The sequence below is a fragment of the Ochotona curzoniae genome, unplaced genomic scaffold (assembly GCF_017591425.1).
Source record: "Ochotona curzoniae isolate NIBS_2020 unplaced genomic scaffold, NIBS_Ocur_1.0 scaffold_274, whole genome shotgun sequence".
Taxonomy (NCBI): domain Eukaryota; kingdom Metazoa; phylum Chordata; class Mammalia; order Lagomorpha; family Ochotonidae; genus Ochotona; species Ochotona curzoniae.
The window spans coordinates 3,227,771-3,251,888 of NW_024467101.1; the positions used below are offsets into that span (position 1 = coordinate 3,227,771).

The following is a 24,118-nucleotide window of genomic DNA, read 5'->3' on the forward strand; positions in this document are numbered from 1 at the left end:
GGACTATTCTCTCTCCTTCCTTCTCTAATAAGCAATTATTCAAATTCCACAGGCAGTCAGCGCTGTATTTAATTAGGTCACAAATCAAAACGTATCGCGAAAAAAAAAAAAGTCATCATATCCACAGGTGATTTTTCAAGCTCCTTATATATCTTCATCTAATTATTAGTCCAAGGAATACCAGTTTAATTTCGAACACAGATGGTGGTATAAAAGCAACAAATTATTTCTGGCCCTACCAGATGGTCGAATGGGATTAAAATTTTACAGATGGAAATTATGGGCTTTGGGAAAAACCTTGGCTTTTAAACTTTTTTTTTTCTTAAATGACAGCATAACACTGATCGGTGTTGAAATCCTCACTCTCATATAAGCAAAGTGAAATAGCACATTTCAATTCTTGTCACTTAATTTAGTCCCAGTTTTTCAGTTGTAAACATTAATTTCCCTCAGTATGATGTTAAATTAATTTGCAGAGGGACAGCTAGCTCTATCTCTCTATCTTTACATATATATGGTATAAGTTAAAATTGGGGAGGATAAGTCTGTGTAAGGTGAAGGATGTGGATGAATTAAATTAGTCGTGTTGGCACACATGTAAGAAGTGTAGGTAGCTAAATAAATGAGGAAGACATAGTTGTCCATTCGAATTAGAGCACAGGTATTTGTGCAAGCTTAGGAACACAGCTTATTATGTAAGTCAGGCAAGTGGATGTTTACTAACCACTGCAGTGTAGCTACATCAGTTTGGCAGCGCCTCTCCAACTACAGAAAGTGTAAGTCTAGGTAATGACCCAAATTAGAATACAAATCTCTGTGTAGGCTGGAATGTAAACATCTGTATTTTTCCTGTTGCAATCTGATTAATCATGGATCACATCTTTGAGCCTCATCTGAAGAGATATAGTAGGTTTTTATTTTATTATTATTATTATTGTTGTAACTGGACCTGGAACTCAGAAAAGAAAAAAAAACACTTCATTAGTAATATGTCAGTGATCACTTTTTATAAATATAGCAGTTTATGTCTAGATCAGAAGCAATTCACTGACAGGCATCCGTGCAGGCTTTCAGGGGCAGGAATCAAGGTTCAAATCTCTCTCCACCTGAGGGGGAGTGGAAAGAGTTGTGGCACAGTGGGTTAAGGCGCTGACTACCATGTGCATCCCAGTTTGATGGCTGATGACCAGCTCCTTGGACTGCACGGAAGAAGACAGAAGATGTTGCCTCAAGTGTTTGAGTCCCAGTTAGCCGTGTGGGAGACCCAGGTGCTGTTCCTTGCTCCTGACCTCAGGCTGCCCATGCTGACATCAGGGCCACGTGGGGAGTGAATGAGTGAATGAAGGATTCTCTCTTTCTCCCTCTTTCTATACCTCTCCCCAATCTTCTCTCCCTGTCTCTCCCTCCGGTCTCATGATCACTCTGTCTTTCAATAGATCTCAAATCATATGTTCAAGAAAAATGCCCACTTGTTTTATTAATTCCATTTTTGGTGAACTCTTTAGAAGATTTTCCTTTCAGGCTGTGATTCTTACTATGACTCATACCACAATGAAGATTACCTTGTTTATGAGAATACCTAAAAAAAGTTTGACTAAAAAAAGTTTGGATAAATGAAGACTTGAGGTTGTCTGTGTCATCCAGTGGACATTGGGAGGGCTACCTCATCCTTGGATTGGCGAAATCAACAGCATTTCAGAACTATCCAAACCACTTGGGCAGAACCCTTGGGACATACACACATCGGGACTGTGAAGAGAGAAATAATAAAACTCTTGTATTGTGGAGAATGGTCCCTCCATTCTGGAGAATGGTTTGCTGGTTCTTCAAAAAGCTAAGCCTGGTCTTACTCCTTAGGTGTCCTCTCTCACCACACCACTGTTGTCCTTGGCTCCTTAAGTTCATTATTTGTATTTATAGTTTTCATTAGTTGAAAGGCTGAGTTAACAAAGAGAGGGAAGAAGAGACCAAAAGAGATCTCGCATCTGCTAATTCACTCCCTCAAATGGCTATAACCACTGGGGCTGGGACAGGCCAAAGCCAGGAGCTTCACACAGGTCTCACACATGGGTGACAGTTAGGCTGCCCACTACCACTTTCTGACATGCAGGAGCAAGTAGCTAGATCAGAAATGGAGTAGCCACAACCAGAAAATGAGCCCATATGGGATGTTGACTTAGCCTATTATTCCACAAAGCTGTTCCTGATTTTAAGAATTAGAAAGAGAGCGGAGAGAGACTGGTCTACAATTCAGCAGGCAATTCCCAATATGGTCACAAGAACCAGGACTTTAGCATGCCAAAGCCAGAAACTGGCGAATCAATTTAAGTCTCCCGTGTTGGTGGCACGAACTAAGCTGTTTTAATCGTCAACTCCTATCTCCCAGGGCATATGTTAACAGGAATCTGTAACATAGAGCCTATTGTGTGGCCCAGCCAAACATCCAGTGGCATCTGGGGAGGCAATGAGCCGACGGAAGATCTTCCCTTGGCTCCCTGTACCACACTGTCATTTCGCCTTTCATATATGTAAGAGCAGAGCTGTAACTCCAGCTGGTGTATTCCAGATTGGTGATGCAGACATCCAAAAGATGTCTTAACCAAACACCTTCAATTCTCTCTAAAATATTTTATGTCTTCATTCTGATGAGTTATTTAACGACTCATTATGTTGTTCTGCAAACTGAGGAAATGAAAAAAAAAAAGCTGAACTTAGTTTTGTTAGATCCCAAGTTCAATTCTGAGAGCGGATTTAAAAGAGGTGGAGCTAATATTGATATCTATATCTGTATTCATATGTAATGAGATAAGGATGATGAAGTGAGTCTGATGCACTCTATGCAGAAATTCTTTATCCATTGTACATCCTGAAGAGGGTGGAATCTTCCCATGGAAGTTCCTCTGGACATAACCCAGTGTGTCCTGAACTATAAGGGAACCCGTGTCCTTTCACCTCTGCCTCTGCCCATCTTTTATTCTCACTTCATTCTAAAATTTATTTATTTACTTGGGAAAGAAGAGTCATAGAGACAGAAGGAGAAACAGAGAGCATTGTCTGATCCACTCCTCAAATGGCAGCAGAGCTGAATTGATCTGAAGCCTGCAGCCTGGTGCATCTCCCGGATCTCCTATGTGGATGCAGGGCTCTACGTGTGAGAGCACAGATGCATTTGCAAGGAACTGGATCACAAGTGCAGAGTCACCTTGATCTCAACTGATGCACATAGGGGATTCTGGCACCAGAGGCAGAGGCTTAACCTACTATACCAAGGTTCTGACTACATTTTCGTCTTTACGTATGTGTATAAGCCATGAATAAATCATTAGTATGTTTGCCACCCCCAAATGAACTTAGGACAGGATGAGGGCAGAAATGGTATCTAAAGTCTTGGCGTCCTATCATGCTATCACACAGAACCTTGAGCTCAACAACTGCTGAATTTTAAGTGAGACTTTACGGAGATCAGTTTTTGACGGTAAGCAGCGTGTTCTTCGGGGTTGCCTCACAAAGCATATGAGCATAACTGCAGGTCAAGAAACCTCTAGTTTCTGAGATGCATAATTTATAAAGGAAAGAAAGGAAAAGTTAGCTGTTTCCCTAGACTGATAGACAACACATATCTTGTGAAACAGTTTTAAATTCAGGCAAGACTGCGTTTTTGGAAGAATCCTTTCATTAGAGATTTTTTTCCCCTACTTTCTTTGTATAAAAGATAAACACATCAGCAGTTCATCCTATGACCTGATGACACCTTTTTAAAGAGTAGCAATGAAATGGTTCAACTCTAACAGGTGTGAGTGGGAATGCTTGCAGGTGCAGGGAATACAAAACTGAACTTAAATCCACTGTGTGTCTTGACTGTGGTGGTAGAATTTTCCAGGAAACAGACTCCATCCTCGAAGTGCTCCCAGGTTTCGTGCCTCCTTCATGTGTAGTTTTTATTCCTGAAGTTTTAGTGTTTTTCTGAGGCAGAATCGACCTCCCTTTTAAGGTCAAATGCATGCCAATAACTTCATACCTGAGTGATCAGATAGTTAAATGAACTCATCTTGCTAGGGCACAGCTCACAAAGGATGGACGTTAGTATTTAGACTTTGGTTCTCCTAACTGAAAACCTGCACTCGTAACCAGTAGACAACCTTGTCTCTAAAAGGAAGAGCAGACATGACAAGCAGAATGATATCTTAAATTTAAATGTGAGCAAACAGAGTTTTGAACCCCATTCATGGAACACCACTCAGTGTTCGATTTGCCATTCACCAGGGAAAGAATAACTTGGCTAAATGTTTGAAAAGAATTTAGATGGCCTTTATTTCAGGGAACTGTGAGCATGCATTTGCCTTTCCCGTGCAGCAGAAAGACAGGAATGGACTGCAGGGGAAGAAGAGCTTAGAAGAGACAGGGAAGGGACTTTATAAAGGAGGAGGTTAGGGGACTGGAAAACAGCCTCAGGGCTACTGCACCTGCGGATAACTCCGCCATCTGTTCTGGGTTTGGTTGGAAGCGGACTCCACCCTCCTCTGGCAGCCATCACTCAGTTCACAATTAATACTTGAATTAGTACATTCATTTTCAGATAGAGTAGGCACTAACTTAGGGGGGGGGGAAATGACCCTTAAAATATCCATAAAGGGAAAGCGGCAGTCCTGGAGCACAACTGCCTGCTCGATGCTGCTCCTGCTGCCCCAGCGAGCCCACAAAGCCATGTATGAAGAGAAACCCCAAGGAGTGGATGAAGACTGAGAATGACCACATCAACCTGAAAGTGGCCGGCCATGATGGCTCTGTGGTCCAGTTCAAGATGAAGCGGCACACCTCTCTGAGTAAGCTGATGAAGGCCTACTGTGAGAGGCAAGGCTTTTCAATGAGGCAGAGTAGATTCAGGTTCGATGGGCGACCGATTAATGAAGCAGACACACCTACACAGCTAAGCTGGACGATGAGGACAACATGGATGTGTTCCAGCAGCAATTGGGGGGCATGGCCAGCTGCTCACTGGGGCATGGCCTGGAGAGAGAGACACGTCTGCTGGGGAATAGCAGCCACAAGACCCTGTCAGACACAGGGATGTGCTGACACTCAAGGACACTCACCAAGGTGACTTCCTCTGTGACTCACTCTCAACATGGACGAATCCACAACCCCAATTGCATCAATCAGTATTGTTAACTTTATTTTGGTAAGAGGAGTTTTTTTTTTTGGAGGGGGGAGGGGCGGTTATTTTTCCTTTTATTTCTGTTTGTCCACTCTTTTACTCTCTGAACCTCAGAATGGGCATTGCCCTTCCTCCAGTGCCAGGCTCCCCTAGCTCTTGTTACAGAACTTGCAGCTGGGATGGAAGAACGATGGCCCTTACAATTTTGTGTAGGCCCAGGTTGTCCAATCTCTAAATATTGGAAAGTTAAGCTTTGTCAGGTGTGGCAAAGTGGAAGGGAAAGCCTGGAATGCTTCTTCAAAGGTTAAAAAAAAAAAAAAAAAAAAGGACTAGCCAAATCCTTGAGTCAAACAGGCCAGCATTCTCCACCCCTTGAATCTGACCCCGGGTCTGAGGCTCAGCACACCCACCCTACTTAGCGCTCAGTGATTTGTACCTTGTCAAAGCCTGGTATACCAAAAATCTGCTTTTTCCCCTTGAAGAACATGGAAGAAAGTCATTATCACTTGTCTTCTTTGGTAATAGCATCATGGCCTCAGATTTCTTCTAATATTTGTTTCTGATGCACAAATGAGGTCTCTATATTAAAAGTACAATTAAGTATTGCTAAATTTACAGTTTTGTCATTGGGTAAACAGCCCCGTCTGAGGTTATAAGCAAAACCCATGAAAAGACGACTTCATGTTTTATTAAACTGTCCACTGCTGCTCTCCAAATATGTACCAAATTTACACATTGGTAGATGATATCCATTCTAAAGTGAACATACTTTAGGACTTAAACCAATTAAAATATCTATAGTTGTGTCTGTTGTCCTTCTAGAAAGGTCCATTGCTGCTGGGTGACTTTCTCTGCCTCTTTTACAGTCAGCTGAAAGAATCCATCTTTCTGGCTTGCTGGAAATCTTGCTGAAGATGTTCTCATTTTCTTGGTTCTACTGTTGGGGCTAGGTGGGCTGTCTGTTGGCTCTGTTGTGTTTAATCATCAATTTTTACATCATCTGCTGTCCTTTCCTGCAGGAGACAGTAAATACAGTAAAAACAGTAAAAACACAAAATAAAAAAAAGAAGTATCCCTGGGTAAGGTTACATGAATTTGAAGATTATTTGGAAGATGTGGAGTCAAAATGGAGGTGAAAAGATCCCAGGGAAGTTTTGTTTTTTTTTTTTTTTCATTAATTGTGTCAACAGCTGGACCTAGAATGTGGGGGTTTGCATCTCTCCTGGGAGCCCTCCTAACAGCCTGATTTCTGTTGACATTTGTTAACATTTAGCTGACTCTACCTTACAACTGAACTTACATAATGATGCCTTTCAACAGAGGGAGGGTTGGACGATGGGTAATAAAACACAGCAACAGAGGAAGAAGTTCTAGCACAGTGATGCGACTCTGGTTTACACTGACCTGTTTGTCTTGTGAGGAACTAGAAGAGCCTGAAGGCACTGGAAGAATCAGTAGATGATACCACATTATACACAACAATTGCGTGTTCATCAAAAACTAACACGAGACCTTTGTGGATTATACGCAAAGCCCATGTGCTATTTTAGAAAACATCTTTCATCTCTCCCACCGAGTGGCAATAGTAAAAACCTCTGATCAACTCGGAGAAAGGATGCTGGGAACTTTGCCCATCTCCTCCGGCGGAAAGCAGGAACCAACGATGGCCTGGGTGGTTTACTTTGCAGTTACAAGGCACACCACATTATAAATTGCATGGGAGTCACTCTAGGGTATTGGAGATGCCATCAACACTCTTGCCCTGGCCTCCCACAGGAGCAGTGCACGGCAACCCTGCCGCAGGGAGGCACACAGACCAAGAAAGGCAGAAAAATAGTTTCCGTGAAGTTATTATAGCTCATTTCATTTGCTCCTGAAGCATCATCCATTTCATATCTTCTCATTTCTGGCTGCTTCAGTGTACAAATTAATTGCCTGTGGATAGGGGTTGATGCTTTTTAATCCTGAGCACCGATTAACAAATCACATTAGGATACATAATGAATTATCTAGCCGACTAGGAGGGTAATAAAATCATCTACTTTTAAATGTCCGTTGGGAAAAATTTGAATATAGCCAAAGTTTCCAATGGCCTTTGCATTAGCTGCAATCATTTAGGAGTACTGAATTTTTCTTTCATGCAGGAAGATGTTTTTATAAATCTCTATATTTTAGGGACATAAGGTTTAAGAGTTTGGCACAATGAACGAGAAAGGGGAAGTCTTGACATAGTTGGAAAACTGAGATGAGATTATGACATTTCTGGTATTATCGTGATGAGTCAGATGGGATAATAAGCCATTAGGGTCTCTCGTCCCTGGGAAAGTTAGCTTTTAAAATGTAAAATCATGATTCCCCCCATTTCTTACCCTTCCTAGAGCATGTGCTCCCGTGGGGGAGAACACAGGACTTCATCAACACATCAAATCCCATCTCGTGGAGTTACTGCCACCAGTCCCACCCTTCTGACATCCTCTTGCTCTGGATGAGGTGATGGACATGATGGACATTGCTGCCTGTTGGAAATGAGGTGTTTTTTTTTTTCTTTTTCCTGCCCCTTGGGTGATTCATGTGAGCCCCTCTCCGAGATGGTGCATGAAAGACCCCACTTCCACCATTTCCTTGGGGCTTTCTTCCCTTGCAGCCCCCTTCTGTCACTATGGCTGGAGACCTCACTTTCTTAAATGAATCTTGCTTGGCCAACTAGAGTTGCCCACATGAGAATGCTTCTTTCGTGTGAGACAAGGAACAAGGTGGCTGCCATGCTTGACGTCAAATTCCCTGCAATATTACCATCTATTATTGTTCAATAGCTTTCGTTTCTGCAATGAAAATGGCAGTTACCTTTAATTATGTGTATAATTCTTTCATTTAGTGGCTAAAGTCTTCGCCTTGGACGTGCTGGGATCCCATATGCAAACCGGTTCTAGTCCTGGAGACCCTACTTCCCAGCCAGCTCCCTGCTTGTGACCTGGGAAAGCAACCGAGAACAGCCCAAAGTCTTGGGACCCTGCACCTGCATGGAAGATCTGTAAGCGGCTCCTGGCTCCTGAGTTTGGATCGGTGCAGCTCTGGCCATTGAGGCCACTTGGGGAGTGAAGCAACAGACAGAAGCTCTTCCTCTCTGTCTCTCCTTCTCTCTGTATATCTGATTTGGCAATGAAACACAAATCTTAAAAAAAAAAAAAAAGGAAGTCCAAACGTGAGCTGTAATGTTGCAAGCAATCTGTGAGTCAATTATTTAACCAGAAACATACCCCGGTTGAGCTTCCGAGTTCCCTTTTGTTTCTTTAGTAAAATGACACTCTGGAAACCACTGCCCTGTCTTCGACTCAGATTTTTAATGTTCACCTCAGAATCCTTACTTCTGTCACAATGTGAAAGCCTCCCACATTGGAGAAGACTTGCTGGAGGATTTAACATTGATGTCTAAATTGTATCATTGGAAGCAGATAGACCCTCTTTGAGTTGCACAGATTGGAATTTTAGAAAAGAGAATTTCAAAAAAAGTTTTGAATTATAAGGAGACTGCCATAAGAACAATGCTATGAGTATTTTAAGTTTGTAGAAAAATGATATTAAGAAATAAGTTGGGCCCAGCGTGGTGGTCTAGCAGCTGAAGTCCTCGCCTTGAACGCGCCGGGATCCCATATGGGCGCCAGTTCTAATCCCGGCAACTCCGCTTCCCATCCAGCTCCCTGCTTGTGGCCTGGGAAAGCAGTCCAGGATGGCCCAAAGCCTTGGGACCCTGCACCCATGTGGGAGACCTGGAAGAGGTTCCTGATTCCCAGCTTTGGATCAGAGCAGCACCGACCGTTGCGGTCACTTGGGGAGTGAATCATCGGACGGAGGATCTTCCTCTCTGTCTCTGCTCCTCTCTGTACATCTGCCTTTCTAATAAAAATAAATAAATAAATAAATCTTTAAAAAAAAGAAATAAGTTTACTTTGGTGCAAAAAAGTAGGCAAACTCACACATAGTCTGTTTTCATCATACACATTTTCTATGGATTTTTGAAAACCTTTGGTATTGTGTGGATTTCAAAATTATTTGACAATCAGTTATTTTAATGATATTTTTCCATTTAATTTTTGAATCACCTTCATATCAGCACCTAAGCACATTCCAGGTGCTTAGGCAGAATTGATCCTTCCATAAACACAAGCAAGTCAAACACGGTCAAGCACGATGCAAGTCAAGAATGGTGCCTAGCTTTGTTAGCAAAGAGAAGCCGTCAAAATGTCACTGGAGTCAACCAATGTCCTCTGACGATGAAATAAATAAGTGGAAATCTCTCCAACTGCTCTTCATCTTAATGCTGTATCAAGTTGCTTAATGAGCTGTTGGTTCTAGAAGTTCAAGGAAGCACCAACATGTTAAGAAAAGGCCAGCTTTATAACCTGTGTCAGGAGTTACAGAATAGAAGAGAATCCTTGAGAAAGGGGCCTCTGGGTTTATCTCACGAAATAAAAATGTTCCAGCATCGCGTATAATTCCTTTTATCCTCCCTATAATATTTCCCATTACCAACTCTGTTACCCTCCTGGAGGACATGAGTGAGAACTTTATAACAATCTGGTTTGAATCTACATAACTTAGGTTCAATTATATACAAATATTTGCACCTATTCAAGGATATACTTGGGTTGCTGTACTTTGCTCCATAAGTCATGGCTGGTACTTATATATTCTTACGCATTGCTACCGTGCCTTTGCATGTTGTATGCCCGTTGCCAAAATTTCTTGACTACGCATTCATTCCAATGTACTGATTACTTTATTCAATTAGTCAAATTCACTGAAACACTGATTTTTTTTTTCATTCTAGTTCCCATCAGTGGAATTTCTCTTTTTGACTTTTTGTATTTATATTCTGTATTTGCCAATGCTTTACCTTAGGTCTTCGTTTCCTTTATTTTCTTTGATGTGATTTCCATTAGTTCTTTGAATCTATTAAAGATGTACAGTGAAGATTTTTATAGTGAAGACAATGTTCCAGCTTTGTCATGGGTATAAACTCTACTTAGAAGCCGTCTTTTCTGTGTAAGATGTGCATTTTTTAGTTTTCTGCTTCTGTGTTTTGCAGTTTTGTTACAGCAGGGCATTTTCAATAATACAATTCATTAAACATAGAAAGAATTATTTTCCCCTCTTCTCAAGGATTGTTCCTCCTACTGTTTGTTGTTTGTGTTGTGCTTTGCCTGTTTAGTAACTATTCTGAATGTGTTCTGTAATGTTTGCCGTCTTAATCCCATGAGGTTATTGAAATTTCCGTTTGGTCAGTGGAGTGGCCTGCTAATGATTACAGAGATCATTTTAAATGACTAGAACAATGAACTCTCCCTGCCTCCGCTGAGGAGTTGTGTGAGCAGCGTGCAGTACACCTTCCAGAAAGATCAAAGCGGTTTACACTGTGCCTCCGTGCTCGTGTCTTATTTGCGTAGACTCAAGGTCTGGCAGGGGTAAAGAACAGCAATTTCACTGTGTTCTTTGGGCATGCTCAGAGCTCCAGTCAGACAGAGAGCTTTTCAGATTGCAAACTCACCCACACTGCCGTGCGAGTCGGATGTTTCCCAGCTTGCAACTTTATGAATTTTATTTTGCTTATTTATTTTTGCTTCATTTTTGTCCCACACTGTGGATCTCTGTGAGTTTAAGAAATTAAACATTTCAGGCAAACATGCTATAATAGAGACCATTATCAAGGGGGAGAAAAAGGCATCTAAATGCAGAGTCTTCTAGTGCTGTGTTTTGTTGAACAACAAGGCAGATAAAAAAAAATCACAACTGTCAGGGATGGAGGTTTTAAGATGCTTCGACCCATGCTTCCTACATTGGTTTTCTTGATTCTGTTTTAAACCATGATTGCAGCTGTTGATTTCTGAGTACCCTGTAGAGAGTTGAAAAGACAAATTAAAACACAGCACATTTAAATGCCACAAAATAACTCTTCCTATCCAGAGCTATAAAGTTTCCTCAGACAAATGCTTTAAATGCTTTTTAATATTAACAATATGGAAGACTGCTTCTTCTAATTTCCTCTTGCTTTTATGGAGAAGAGAATTGTTAGGGGTCTATATCTTGCATTTTTCCTGAAAATCCTCAAGGATGCATTTATGAAGAAATTACAAGAGGACAATAAAGGTGAAATTATCAACCGACATCTATTCATAAATGCAAGAATTAGTATTCAGTATGCTAATTCATGAAACTTTTAGTCTGACAGAAACAGTGGGATTTTCAAGGGAAATTGGTATAGGCTGATGTTAGCCAGCGGTTGGGTTTTTTGAAAATCATCAAACCTTTATTGATTCATTAGAATTGCCTATAAGCAATTCTAATGTGAATTATAGACCCCAAATCTAGTCCTTCAAAATATTAGTAAATTAAAGCCATTGCTAACATTTGCTGTTGGAGAAATGGGATTTCCACACGAATCTTTAAGTAAGATCCTTTTATACTCTATGCAAAAATCAACTCAAAATGGACCAAATTCTAAATTGAAGATCTGAAACTTTTATAAATAAAACTACTAGAGTAAAACAGAAGAAGCACAAAGCATGAACACGGACATCATTTAGGATGAGCTCTTCACAACAACTGCGATTAAAACTAGACAAATACGGTTATGTCAAAATGAGAAAAGTAAACAACAGGATGAGGAGATAATCAACTTTTGCAAGTTATGAGTCTGGTAAAAGCTTGGTATCCAGAATATGAAAGGAGCTCCAGGTAGGCAAACAGGGAAACAGAAAACCCAGTTGGAAAACAGACACATTTTATGAATGCTTATTTTTCCAAACATAAGTGGCTATCCAACACAAAAATGAGTGTTCAGTGTTGCCATCCCTCAAGCAATTGCAAACAAAGCAAGAACAAGCGCAAGAAGTTTCAGTTCACACAGATTTCAATGGCCATTACCCACGGACAAGCAATAACAGATGCTGGGGAGACTGTGGAACTTGGGAAACATCGGTGACAATGTAAACCAGTACAGCCTCTATTAGTGTAAGGAGTCAGATGGACTAACAGGTAGTTAGGGCCTCTGGTCCCTGGTTAAGTTACTTTTTGTAACTATTCAATCTTGCTTCTTCTCTATCTCTGCCTCTTTGGGAAAGAGGAGTTCATCCAGGTTTCTGGTTTTGCCATAAGAATAGCAACAAGGTGCTAGGTGGAGCCCCTATTGGGATGTGAACTTTATCTCCCAAGAGTTCCAAAGGGAGGACGGGGCTATCACACTGGGCTATCACACTGCGCCCAAGAATATTCCTTAAAGCAGAAATATTTATGCAAGTTACTCTGTGTTCTGTGTTAAACACGTCATGTACATTGGCTTTTTAAGATCAGTCCTGTGAATAAGAAAACGACAGAGTAATTTTCCCAAGTTCACATTGACACTGCTACTCAAAGCTTCGACTTCAGCATCAGATGTAACCCCTGAATCCACACTCTGGGGACCGCAGTGTCCAATCACTGATAGTAGGCAGGAAATGCCCTTGCATTCTTTTTTTTTCTCTCTCTCTCTCTTTCAGCATCCAGTTCTCTTGGGATTAATGATTCCCTGACTGGGTATCCTTGCTTTCAAAGGAAAGCAGACTGTGTTTTAACCAGAGAAGACATGATGAAGTTTGAATCTGCATTTCACACATCTCAGAGGATCAGATCAAGCTGTAGAGCTTTTTATAAGTGCTACCCTAATCCTTTAAATTCAGCAATTCTACCATATGACAGATAGAGCGATAGATCTAGGATTGGAAATTGTGGGAGAATAAAAAAAAAGAAAGAAATGTGAAATTGAAATGCAGTATTTGAATACATGCAAGAAGACTAAGTTTGTGACCAAATTGGCCTCAAATACAGGGAAAGCTTCGTGTGTGTAGTGATTATTGGGCCGTGGACTAAAGGATAATCAATTTATAACCAAAGGAAGAGGAAGATGCCCCAGGCAAAGCATCCTGGCAAGTTCAAGACTCTGGTGATTGAATGCACGTGACCTCCTCAGGGCCTCCCATCATCCCCCAAGACAGGGCAAATCAGCTGGGTGACTTCGAGATCAGAAACTGAGCTATAGTTATCGTTTACTACACGATGCATCACAGTTTAAAGCAACACATATTTATCATCTCATGCTCTCTGTGGGTTTGAGAAAGTGACTAAGCTTAGCTGTCCCTCTGGCTCTGGCAGCATGACATCAAGGCGACAGCAAGAGCTAAACTCCCCTCAATGCTCCAACTCACCGCAGGACCCATGTCAAGCTTTGATTTCTTAGTAACTGTCAGCCATGGAATTTCAAAACCCAGCACTTGCTTCACCCGAGTGAGTGAGTGAGAGTACTGGGTATAGAAGCCACTGTCTTTTTGTGGCGTATTCTTTCAGATGGCACCCATTGTCTTGTACACATCTGATTTGTTCAAGCTAGGGTAGATGACCCATAAAACACAGGAAAGATCTGAAATTCAAATTTAACAGGATGCTATCAAATTTGGTAATCCTGGGCCCAGCACCGTAGCCTAGCGGCTAAAGTCCTCGTCTTGAACACACTGGGATCCTATATGGATAAGATAAATAAATAAATAAATAAATAAATAAATAAATAAATAAATCTTTTTTAAAAATTGGCAATCCTAAACTAGAAACAGCCTATCATTTCTGCTACACCATGTTCAGCAGAAGCTAGTTGATATTTATTTATTTTTATTGGAAAGTGAGATAGAGAGGAGGAGAGACAGAGAGGAAGATCTTCCATCCGATGGTTCACTCCCCAAGTGACCACAGTGGCTGGTGCTGCTCTGATCCCATGCCAGGAGCCCAGATCCTCTTCCAGGTCTCCCACATGGATGCAGGGTCCCAAGGCTTTGGGCCATCCTCGACTGCTTTCCCAGGCCACAAGCAGGGAGCTGGATGGGAAGCAGGGCTGCTGGGATTAGAATCAGTGCCCATATGGAATCCCAGTGCGTTCAAGGCAAGGACTTTATCCACTAGACCACCATGCTGGGCTCCTAGAGATTGAAATTCTTCAAAAGAACACTGAAAAGGAAGGGTTGTGGGCCTGGCAAATTAGGCTAGTGGCTAAAGTCCTAATCTTTTACATCCTGGGATCCCATATGGGTGCCGGTTCTAATCCTATCAGGCCCGCTTTCCATCCAAATCCCTGCTTGTGGCCTGGGAAAGCAGTGGAGGAAACAGTGGGACCCTATGCCAGTGTGGGAGGCCCGGAAGAAGCTCCAGGCTCCTTGCTTCAGATTGGCTCAGTTCACACTGTTGTGGCCACTTGGAGAGTGAATCATCAGACGGAGCTCTTCCTCTCTGTCTCTCCTCCTCTCTGTCTTACTTTCCAATAAAAATAAATCTTTAAAAAAATATTTTTTAAAATCTTAAAAAAAAATTTTTTTAAGCGGAAGGGTTGGAAACCAAACTTATGAAACTTGAAAATTAGGAGCTCATGATGTTTGTGCCAGAGAAATGTGCTTCCAGGGAAGAATAACAGGAAATGTGTGGTGGTTCAGTAATATACTAGTTTTCTTTTCCATAATGGAATAGACTAGCCTTCTAAATAGAAAACGGTCTTTAGTTCAGAGTTTAGAGGTTCTGGTCCAGTCAAGATAGTTATTCTCACTGTTTGGCCCACCCGTGAGGTCGGAGGGATGCTGGTGTGGCAGGTGGAAGATTAGCTCTCTATGCTACCGCACCAGCCCTGTAACAGGTGGGTTTTAAACAAGGACAATCGAAAGAGGACTCCTGTAGTCACATTTGGAAAAGAACTACATCTAAGAACTAGAAATCCCCGAAGTGACTTCTTTGCATTGTATTCTTAACAAAAAATAAGCAAGAAACTGAAGTATTTGGACAACTACTAAGGTCATAATTTTGCTTTCTTCTTCAAATCCTCTAGAAGATTGTTTAGAATTTGCTCCTTATAATTTTCAAATTTTAGGTGAATTGAATCATTCTAAAATAATTAAAATTTAATAGTTTCATAAAAATCTGATGGTGAAAAAAACCACTATAGACACTGAATCTATAATAAAATAATACATATAGATTAAAGTGATTATATATGAGTTATATGCAAATTAACACAGCTTATGGATGTATATTTTAAAAATAACCTCTAGAAATCAAATGTAAGAGGAAGCTATGCTTAAAACTATTTGTAGGAATTTGAAATATCAAATATAATACCTAGATGAAATTGACATATGGATCTGTGTGTGATGAAACAAACATTTCAAAACTTGTTCTATTTCCAAAATAACTAAAAACCAACCCAAAAATGGAGCACTCAATTTTAATTACTGGCTAATACAGAGAACAAGACTAATGTTTGTAAGAACAGTACATGCATTTTTAATTCAGCCTAATAATCTATGACATTTGATTGATTAATTTAAGACATTTACATTCAAGGTTAATATAAATAGGTGGTAATTTGTCCCTGTCATTTAGCGATGGGTTGCTCATTGCTTTGCTCTTACACTGTTATTTTACTGGGTTGTGCTTCGCATTTGTCTTTGGTTTTGGTGGGTGCCATTCCTTTTCTACGTCAAGAGAACATCTTTAAGTATCATTTATAGCGCAGGGCTGGGAGAGGCATATTCTTTTGACTTTTCGCTACTGTGGAAGAATTTTACTTCATTTTCAAAGACAAAGGAAAACTTTGCGGGGTACGTTATTCCAGGCTGCCAATTTTTGTTTTTAGAATCTGGAATATGTCACCGTAGAGCTTCCTGTAAGAGATCAGCTGTGAGTTTTCAAAACACAAAGCCCATCTATTTGTTGCCTACAGGAGACACATTTCACCAACAAAGATCAGCGGAAACTCTATCTCATGGATTTTGATTTTTTTTTTTGTTAGTTTCATCTCTTCAAAACATTTTCTTCTGATTAAATTCTTCAATGACTCATAGATCATACAGTAGCATCATTTTCTTCAAGAAGGTTCTTGATTTCCTTTTTTATTTCTTCAGCAACACATTAGTCATTCAATAGCATGTTACTTAACTTCGTGGCATTGTAAATCTGTATTTTTTTAAAAGATTTATTTATTTTTATTGGAAAGGCAGATATACAGAGAGGAGGAGAGACAGAGAAGATCTTGTGTCCGATGATTCATTCTCGTAGCAGCTGCAATGGCTGGAGCTGAACCAATCTAAAGCCAGGAGCTTCTTCCGGGTCTCCTATGCAGGTGCAGGGAGCCAAAGCTTTGGACCATCCTAGACTGCTTTCCCAGGCCACAGACAGAGAGCTGGATGGGAAGTGTAGTCACCGGGATTAGAACTGACACCTGTATGAGATCCCAGCACTATGCTATCATGCCAGGCCTTAAATTTGTATTTTTCTTTCTGTTGTTGATTTTCTATTGTGGCTTTTCATTTAAGGGAATGTATTGTAGTAACTGTTTAATGGAGACTATCATATCCAGATGTGAGGATACAATGCAGCGTGCATCTATACTTCAAGACAAAGATGGACTCCAAATGAAACTGTTAAATATTTCTTGAAAATGGGATGCTGGGCTCTTTGCTATTGTCCACACCCAAAATGATGGACTTATGACTGTTCATGACAAACTATACTATTGTAATAACATAGGGAAAACCAGAGGTGGGGAGGGGCCTGGGGAAGAGGATAAAGGAAGTCCCAGGGACTATAGAATTGTCTCATAAAATGATAATTTAAAAATGAAAAAAAAAAAAAAGAACAGTACATAAACATCAATAACACATTAACTGAAGAACTCGGCCTGAGGGCAATTCCCTCATCCTGGATAAGAGAAGCTAAGCCTAAGGAGATAAACAGAAGACTCACTGAATCCGTGGATGTATTCTGTCGTTGGAACTGTGGACAGAGATGAAATTTCTTGGATGCATACTGAGTAGCAGGAAAACCCATAGAGACCCTCGAGTAGGTGGCCTCTCAGGTCCTTGGCTAAAACTTAGTTACAGGTATCCAGCATTTTATTAGGCCAGGTACGATGTGACTTTCATGAGGTTGAGATGGAGATTTCCTACATTCCTTAGCAATATGAGAGGTTAGGCCAAGCCAAGGGGACAAATATTGTAGTGCATTTCCAGCATTGCCTCAAAACTAGGAAGCCTACATCTGAAGGAACCGGAGCCTAAAGCAGATTTCTACTCCAGGACAAAAGGAAAGATTGAAGTTGATCAGCCTTAACAATATATATGTAATCAGTCCTAACTATATATATATATATAGTTATATATATATATATATGTATATAGCAAAGCCCAAAGTTATTTCACCATTCATTTCTAATCACAAGAATTTTATATAACACACAAAAAAATAGATGTCCTTTTGGCCACAATGACCAACATGACTTAGAGCTCGTCATCAAAAAGACTAACAAATTACCAATTAAACAAAGTCTTCACTACAAATCTAGAAACGATACAGATATCAATATTAATGGACACACAGTTTAAACAGCATTAAGGATTAATGAGGCCAGTGAGACATAGGATAAAACATCTGAGATATCAGAGAAATAGAAATCATTAGAAAAATAAAGCAGAGATCATATCTGGAAAGGTTACATGGCAAGGATGGAGTAGAGAATGGTCATTCAAGGCAGAGTTTCAGAGTTGGAGACGACAGTAAATGACTCTAGAGGTGATGCTGTGCACCCCATCCCGAGCCCTCAGTATCTATGTGTGCGTTAGGTTCTGAGTGAGTGACATCACAGGGTGATGTAGAATTCTTGCTTTGTGATGTAACAGCTTGTGGAGTCAGAAGGCAAATGACAGGAGGTCACTTACCTACAACAAAAAATTGGATTAACAGATACACGGAGGGTGATGTGATCCAGGATTCCCTGAATGGAGAGATGGAAAGAGAGAGAATTTAAAAGAGGCAATCTTGTGGAGTTGGATTGGAAATGAAGCTACTACTAGCAACTTAGGAATGTCAACACAGAGAAGACGGTCACCAGGAGCCATCTTGATCCTACGTCAGAAGGACAAACAGAACAAGAGAGGACCAAACTCAACCTATTATAACAAAGATATTTCAATGATTAATATAACCACAATCCTCATGATCTAAGCAAGCTATTTGTTTGTTTGTTTGTTTGTTTATATTGGAAAGGCAGATATATAGAAAGGAGGAGACAGAGAAGAAGGTCTTCAGACAGATGATTCATTCCCCAAGCAGCCGCAAGGCCACAGTTGTGCCAGTCTGAAGTCAGGAGCCTCTTCTGGATCACACACACTGCAGGTGCAAGGGCCCAAGGCTTTGACGTATCCTCTACTGTTTTCCCAGGCCACAGGCTGGGAGCTGACAGGAAGTGGGGCCACCAGGATTAGAACTGGAGCCCATATGGGATTCCAGGACTGGCAAGGCAAGGACTTTGGCCGCTAGGCCATCCCACTGCGTCCAGTCTAAGCAGTTCTTTTTTTTTTTTTAAGATTTATTTAGATTTATTTTTTTATTGGAAAGGCAGATATACAGAGAGGAGAGACAGAGAAGATCTTCCGTCCGATGATTCACTCCCCAAGTGAGCGCAATGGCCGATGCTATGCCAATCCGAAGCCAGGAGACTCTTCCGGGTCTCCCACGCGGGTGCAGGTTCCCAAAGCTTTGGGCCGTCCTCGACTGCTTTCTCAGGCCACAGGCAGGGAGCTGGAAGGGAAGCGGGGCTGCCAGGATAGAACCAGCACCCATATGGGATCCCGGGCATGCAGGACGAGGACCTTAACCACTTGCGCCACCGTGCCGGGCCCTAAGCAGTTCTTAAAGGGATGGTTTCTGACGCCTCCACACTGTGAATTAAAGATGCAATCTCTGAATTTCGGGTGATGAGTTCACAAGTAGAGCAGGACCCACACACTAACAATGCTCCGTATTGCCTTGCAAGCAGACGTTCACCTGTTCGTCTAAGCATCTGCCTCTTAGATCGATCTTTGAAGTGAGGTACTGTAATGAAAAACAACTTGAGCCCAATGAAAAATGGGTGTGAGAAGATCAAATCAGTGAGCTATTTTCAATATACCTCATATCAGAGAAGATACACACAGATGGCACACAAGCATATGAAGCAAACTCAGCATCATTAGTATTAAGGAGATGCCAATCAAAACCACAGGGAAGATGCCACTTGCCATCTGCTGGAGTAGCTAAGCTTTACTTGGTAAGGATGCGGGACAACCGGAAGTCTCGCTGCTGAGACTATCAAATATTACAGCCACTTCAGAAAACAATTAAGATGTTTCTTACAACATGTACCAAATTCCTCAATGGGATAAAACCACCCCGTTTTTCAGGGTTCCCTTCAGATAAATAAAGCGACTGTCCATGCAAATATTTGTTTTTTTTATAAAGATTTATTTTTATTTTATTGGAAAGGCAGATATACAGAGAAAGGAGAAACAGAGAAGATTTTCCAACCGTTGATTCATTCCCCAAGCGGCCACAATGGCCAGAGCTGCGCCAATCCAAAGCCGGGAGCCTCCTCTGGGTCTCCCATGTGAGTCCAGAGTCCCAAGGCTTTGGGCAGTCCTGGATTGCTTTCCCAGGCCACAGGCAGGGAGCTGGATGGGAAGCAAAGCTACCGGAATTAGAACTTGCTCCGGTATGGGATTCTGGCACTTGAAAGGCAAGGACTTTAGCTGATAGGCTATTACGCTGGGACCTGGACTGCATTTTAGGAACATTTCATTTCCATGTCTCCAGAGTGGTGGATCCGGCCTCAGCAACGCCTGTGATCACTGGGATTCAAAGGATTCCCAACTCGCAGAAGCAACCGTCCCTTTTCTGCCAGTGCAATCCATCTTGGCTCCAACTTCTACTCCGATGGTTCCGGCCTTCCGAATGCCTGTTGCGCCAGCTCGAACGTGTGTCTTTGCTTCATCCTTTGACCCTGTAATCTCTGACATCCCTCCTGTGAGAGCACCTGTGCTGCTGCTACACTCTCCTTCTTTGGCTGCTTGGCGGCTCCTGGACTCCCTCGTGGGTGGCAGTCCTGGTCTCAGGAGCCCCAGGGTGCCCGGTCCGCTCCTGCCTGGCTTCTGACCTCTGGGCCTTCTCAGAGCTCTTGCTGCTGTCTTAGATCCAGACTCATCCTTTTCCTTTGTGGTCTTGCTTCTGGGCAAGGAAGAGGCAAACGCTTGCTCCACCTTCACTTCTTCTTCATGCTTTTCTTTGGCTTTGATTTTTCTTTCCTGTTGTTCCATTGTCTTTTTTGTGCCTTTTTGAGGGTTTATCATCTTCAGTATCAGATGCACTTGGGGAGGGGATCCTAACCCCACAGTCCATCCACTGGAGCTTTCTGCCCCCCTCATCTGCGTCCTCTGAGGCCTTAGGCACCCTGTAGTTAGCCACGTGATCCACTCGGATGGCTCTTCCTTTGATCTTGATCCCATTAAAATTGTCAACAGCCAGGATTGTGCTCCTTTGGTCTTCATAGCAGAGGAAGCAAAAGCCTTTGGATTTTCCAGTCTTTCTGTCCCGCACGAGGTTAATATTAACAACCTCCCCAAATTGCGAAAACACACAAATGATATCCCCTTCTGTCAGTTCATAAGGAAGACTTCCCACGAAGATCCACGCGCTGTCCTTGTATTCCACGTGCCACGACGCTTTCTCCGCCACCCCGAGCTGGACCTCTCGCTCATTCAGCTCCTTGATCAACTTCACCTTAGTTAACGGATTCATCTTGTCAGGTTCGCTTTGTCACTTTATTGCATGTAGATTTCAGGCGTCAGTCCTCCTTCAGGCTCCCAAGCACGGCTGCTGGTACACTCTGCTGCTCCAGCCACACCTCGTTTCCTTAGTTGTTGCGTCTTGGGGTTTAAGTCCACCTACAGGCTCCGAGGTCACCGAGTTAAGATGCGACGGTGTTCTTCGGTGGAGAAACCACCAGAGTTGGTGAGGAATGTCGTCTGCACAGCACAAGTCCAGGTTTATAAAGGTGTACGGATAGGGTGGATAGGAGGGCGTTTTCAGATAGACCTTTCACCCAATCATGACATTGTGATTGGCTAAAAGGCACGCCTAATCCTGTTGATCTTCCAATCAAGTCAGAGGTCACATTCCGTATACAGGATTGGAAGTTGCGCCTTAGGGCAGATAAGCTCTAGGTCACACCCACCTGGTAGCAGACACCGGGTGATTTCCCACAGCTGCGCTTACCCTAACTCCTCTGTTGGGAGTGTAGACTACTTCTCTCCCCATGTCCACACCAAGAGTTAGTGAATTTTGACTGGGATCACATTGAATCTCTTTATGACTTTTGGTAACATGTTCTTTTTGATGTCTACTGATCCTGGAACATGGTATGCTTCTCCATCTTTTTTTTTTAAAGATTTTTTAAATTTTATTATTTTTTTTATTGGAAAGGCGGATATACAGAGAGGAGAGCCAGAGAGGAAGATCTTCCATCCGATGACTCACTCCCCAAGTGAGTGCAACGGCTGATGCTATGCCAATCCGAAGCCAGGAGACTCCTCTGGGTCTCCCACATGGGTGCAGGGTCCCAAAGCTTTGGGCCGTCCTCGACTGCTTTCCCAGGCCACAGGCAGGGAGCTGGAAGGGAAGCGGGGCTGCCAGGATTAGAACCGGCGCCCATATGGGATCCCGGGCATGCAAGGCGAGGACCTTAACCACTTGCGCCACTGCGCCGGGCCCTGTTTCTCCATCTTTTAGTGTCTCTGTAAATGTTGAGTAATTATTAGGTCTTCCACATCCTTGTGTAGATTTTATTCCAAGGTATTTAAGGTGATTCTCCCTAGCTTGACTGGGACAGTTTGTTCTCAGCCATGTGTTTGTGGAAACTAAGCCTAGCAATTTGTCTTCATTGATCTTTGTATTCAACCCCCTTGTCGAACTCGAGCATTCCAATGTCTGAGTCTTTTGGTTTTCCCCGTGTACACAGTCCTGTCATCAGCAAACAGGCATAACTTGACTTTCTTGTTTCCCATTGGAATCTTAAGTGAAACCCTGTTTGTGAGAAGTATGTTATAACTATGCCACATAGTAATGATGCATGGGGTTTCTATTTTGAACAAATCACGTGATTCTTCCACTCTCTAATCAAATATCTTTGCTTTGATTATGGGAGAAATTGCCAATAATCTTGTCTATTTTGTCTCCTCCGTCATTCCCAGCCGTGGGTCTGTTTGGCATTAGCTTATCCTGTATCCTGTTTATCTATCTACAGAATTTAAGTAAATGAGTTAGACAAGGGGAGTGGGCAAGCCACTAAAACCAAAGGAGGCTTCTCATAGAAGTTGCTAACCTAATTTCCAGAGAAGTTTCTAGAAAAATGGATGTAGAGCAGATCATGAAAGGAGAACCTAGAAACTTGAGTCCAGAATGTGACTGGGGGTATGGGCACAGTACAGCACTGAGAATGGGTACACGGAAAGTAAAGAAATGGAAAGCTGTTGTTGGTAAAAACACAGCCTCTTCAGCCAGTTGTAGTTGGAGTTCGTACATTTGACTTCTGTTGGAAGGTCAATGAATTGCCCTTTAATCTTAGCCAAAGCTATTATGTTTAGCTTATCATGTTGAAGATTCCTGACGGTGACGATTCATTGGAACATCACCAAAGAGTTTAGTAAACTGATGTTTTCTGACACAATGTTGAAACTGAGTTCTTAAGATAAGCTAGGAAAACTGAGTATTTGTCTTAAAATGCATGACTTAAAATGAAGTGTGGAGGTTGTCTCCATAACGAACTTGGAGACGGTTATGGCAAGACCATCGTAGAATTTCAGATCCATGCTGCCTTTTCAGTTAATTTCCCCACTTGATTTCTATGAATCTAGGGTCTTGATTTCAGAAACATCGTTCAGAGAGGTTAGCCACTATGTTTGGATTTAGGTCAAATGGTTAAGCTAGATGGTAGGTACCTTTAGGTGGTGAATGTTACAAGGTTCAAATGGCACTGGCCATGTTGCAAGTTGGCATAGAGCCACCTATCATATAGCTATAGACAGGAACCTTATGAGTTTTTTAAAAAAAAAACTTATTCATACTGGCATAAATGGGCTTCTCAGAATTCACACCCTTATCTTTGTCTAGATGTATTGCCTATAAGCCCACAGTTTTACCACAATTTCTATCCTTGTTCCTCGACTGCATAGCCTCTACTGATTGCTGAAACTCCACATCTTTTCATAGCTCCACGTGCTTTTTATGAAGTCGTGCAAACTTCCTTTTTCTTTCCTCAAACAGGAAGGAGAGTCTCTGGCTTGGCATAGCATTGCACTGGCAGCGCTCTCACAGCATCCTACATTCTGCTTACAGCTTATCCACACAGACAGTTCCTACTAATCCCTCCTGAACACTAAATTCCCAGCATGCGTAAAGCTTATGCTAGTTATGCCATAATAGCAACATCATTATTATTTTCCTTTCTTCCATCAACAGGCCTCTGTTAGGACATATGAAGACATTGGCACATAAGGTATTGATTTTGTATCCCCAATTAATAATGCCTAATGATTAATTAGGCATTGCCACAATAACATTGATTTTCAAAACAACCTCTGAACACCAAAGAATCACCATAGCACGTACTTATTTTTTTCTTACTCTTAAGTGTGAGGATTGGGGTTTAATTGATCTTGACTGAATTCAGAGGCACTGGACTGTTGATTACTGGACAAGTCCTTGCCTTGCACATACCGGGATCCCATGTGGGTGCCAGTTCTAATCCCAGCTGCTCCACTTCCCAACCAGCTCCCTGCTTGTGGCCTGGGAAAGCGTTAGAGAATGGCTCAAAGCCTTGGGATCCTACCACCATGTGCTTTTGATTCCTGGTTTTGGATTGGCTTAGTTCTGACCATTGTAGCCACTTGGGGAGTAAACAGCAGATGGAAGATCTTTCTATCTCTCTAAATTTGATGTTCCAATAAAAAGAAATATATATATTTAAAAAAATGTATATCATTGATTTCCCCTAAGTTTTGCAATGGCTGTCCTTCATGGACAGTCACAAGT

At 41.9% G+C, this 24,118-nt stretch overlaps 1 pseudogene; it reads right to left on the reverse strand.

Annotated features, from left to right (window-relative positions):
• Window positions 1-20,077: 20,077 nt before the first annotated feature.
• LOC121171849 lies at window positions 20,078-20,827 on the reverse strand (annotated as a pseudogene).
• Window positions 20,828-24,118: the final 3,291 nt, after the last annotated feature.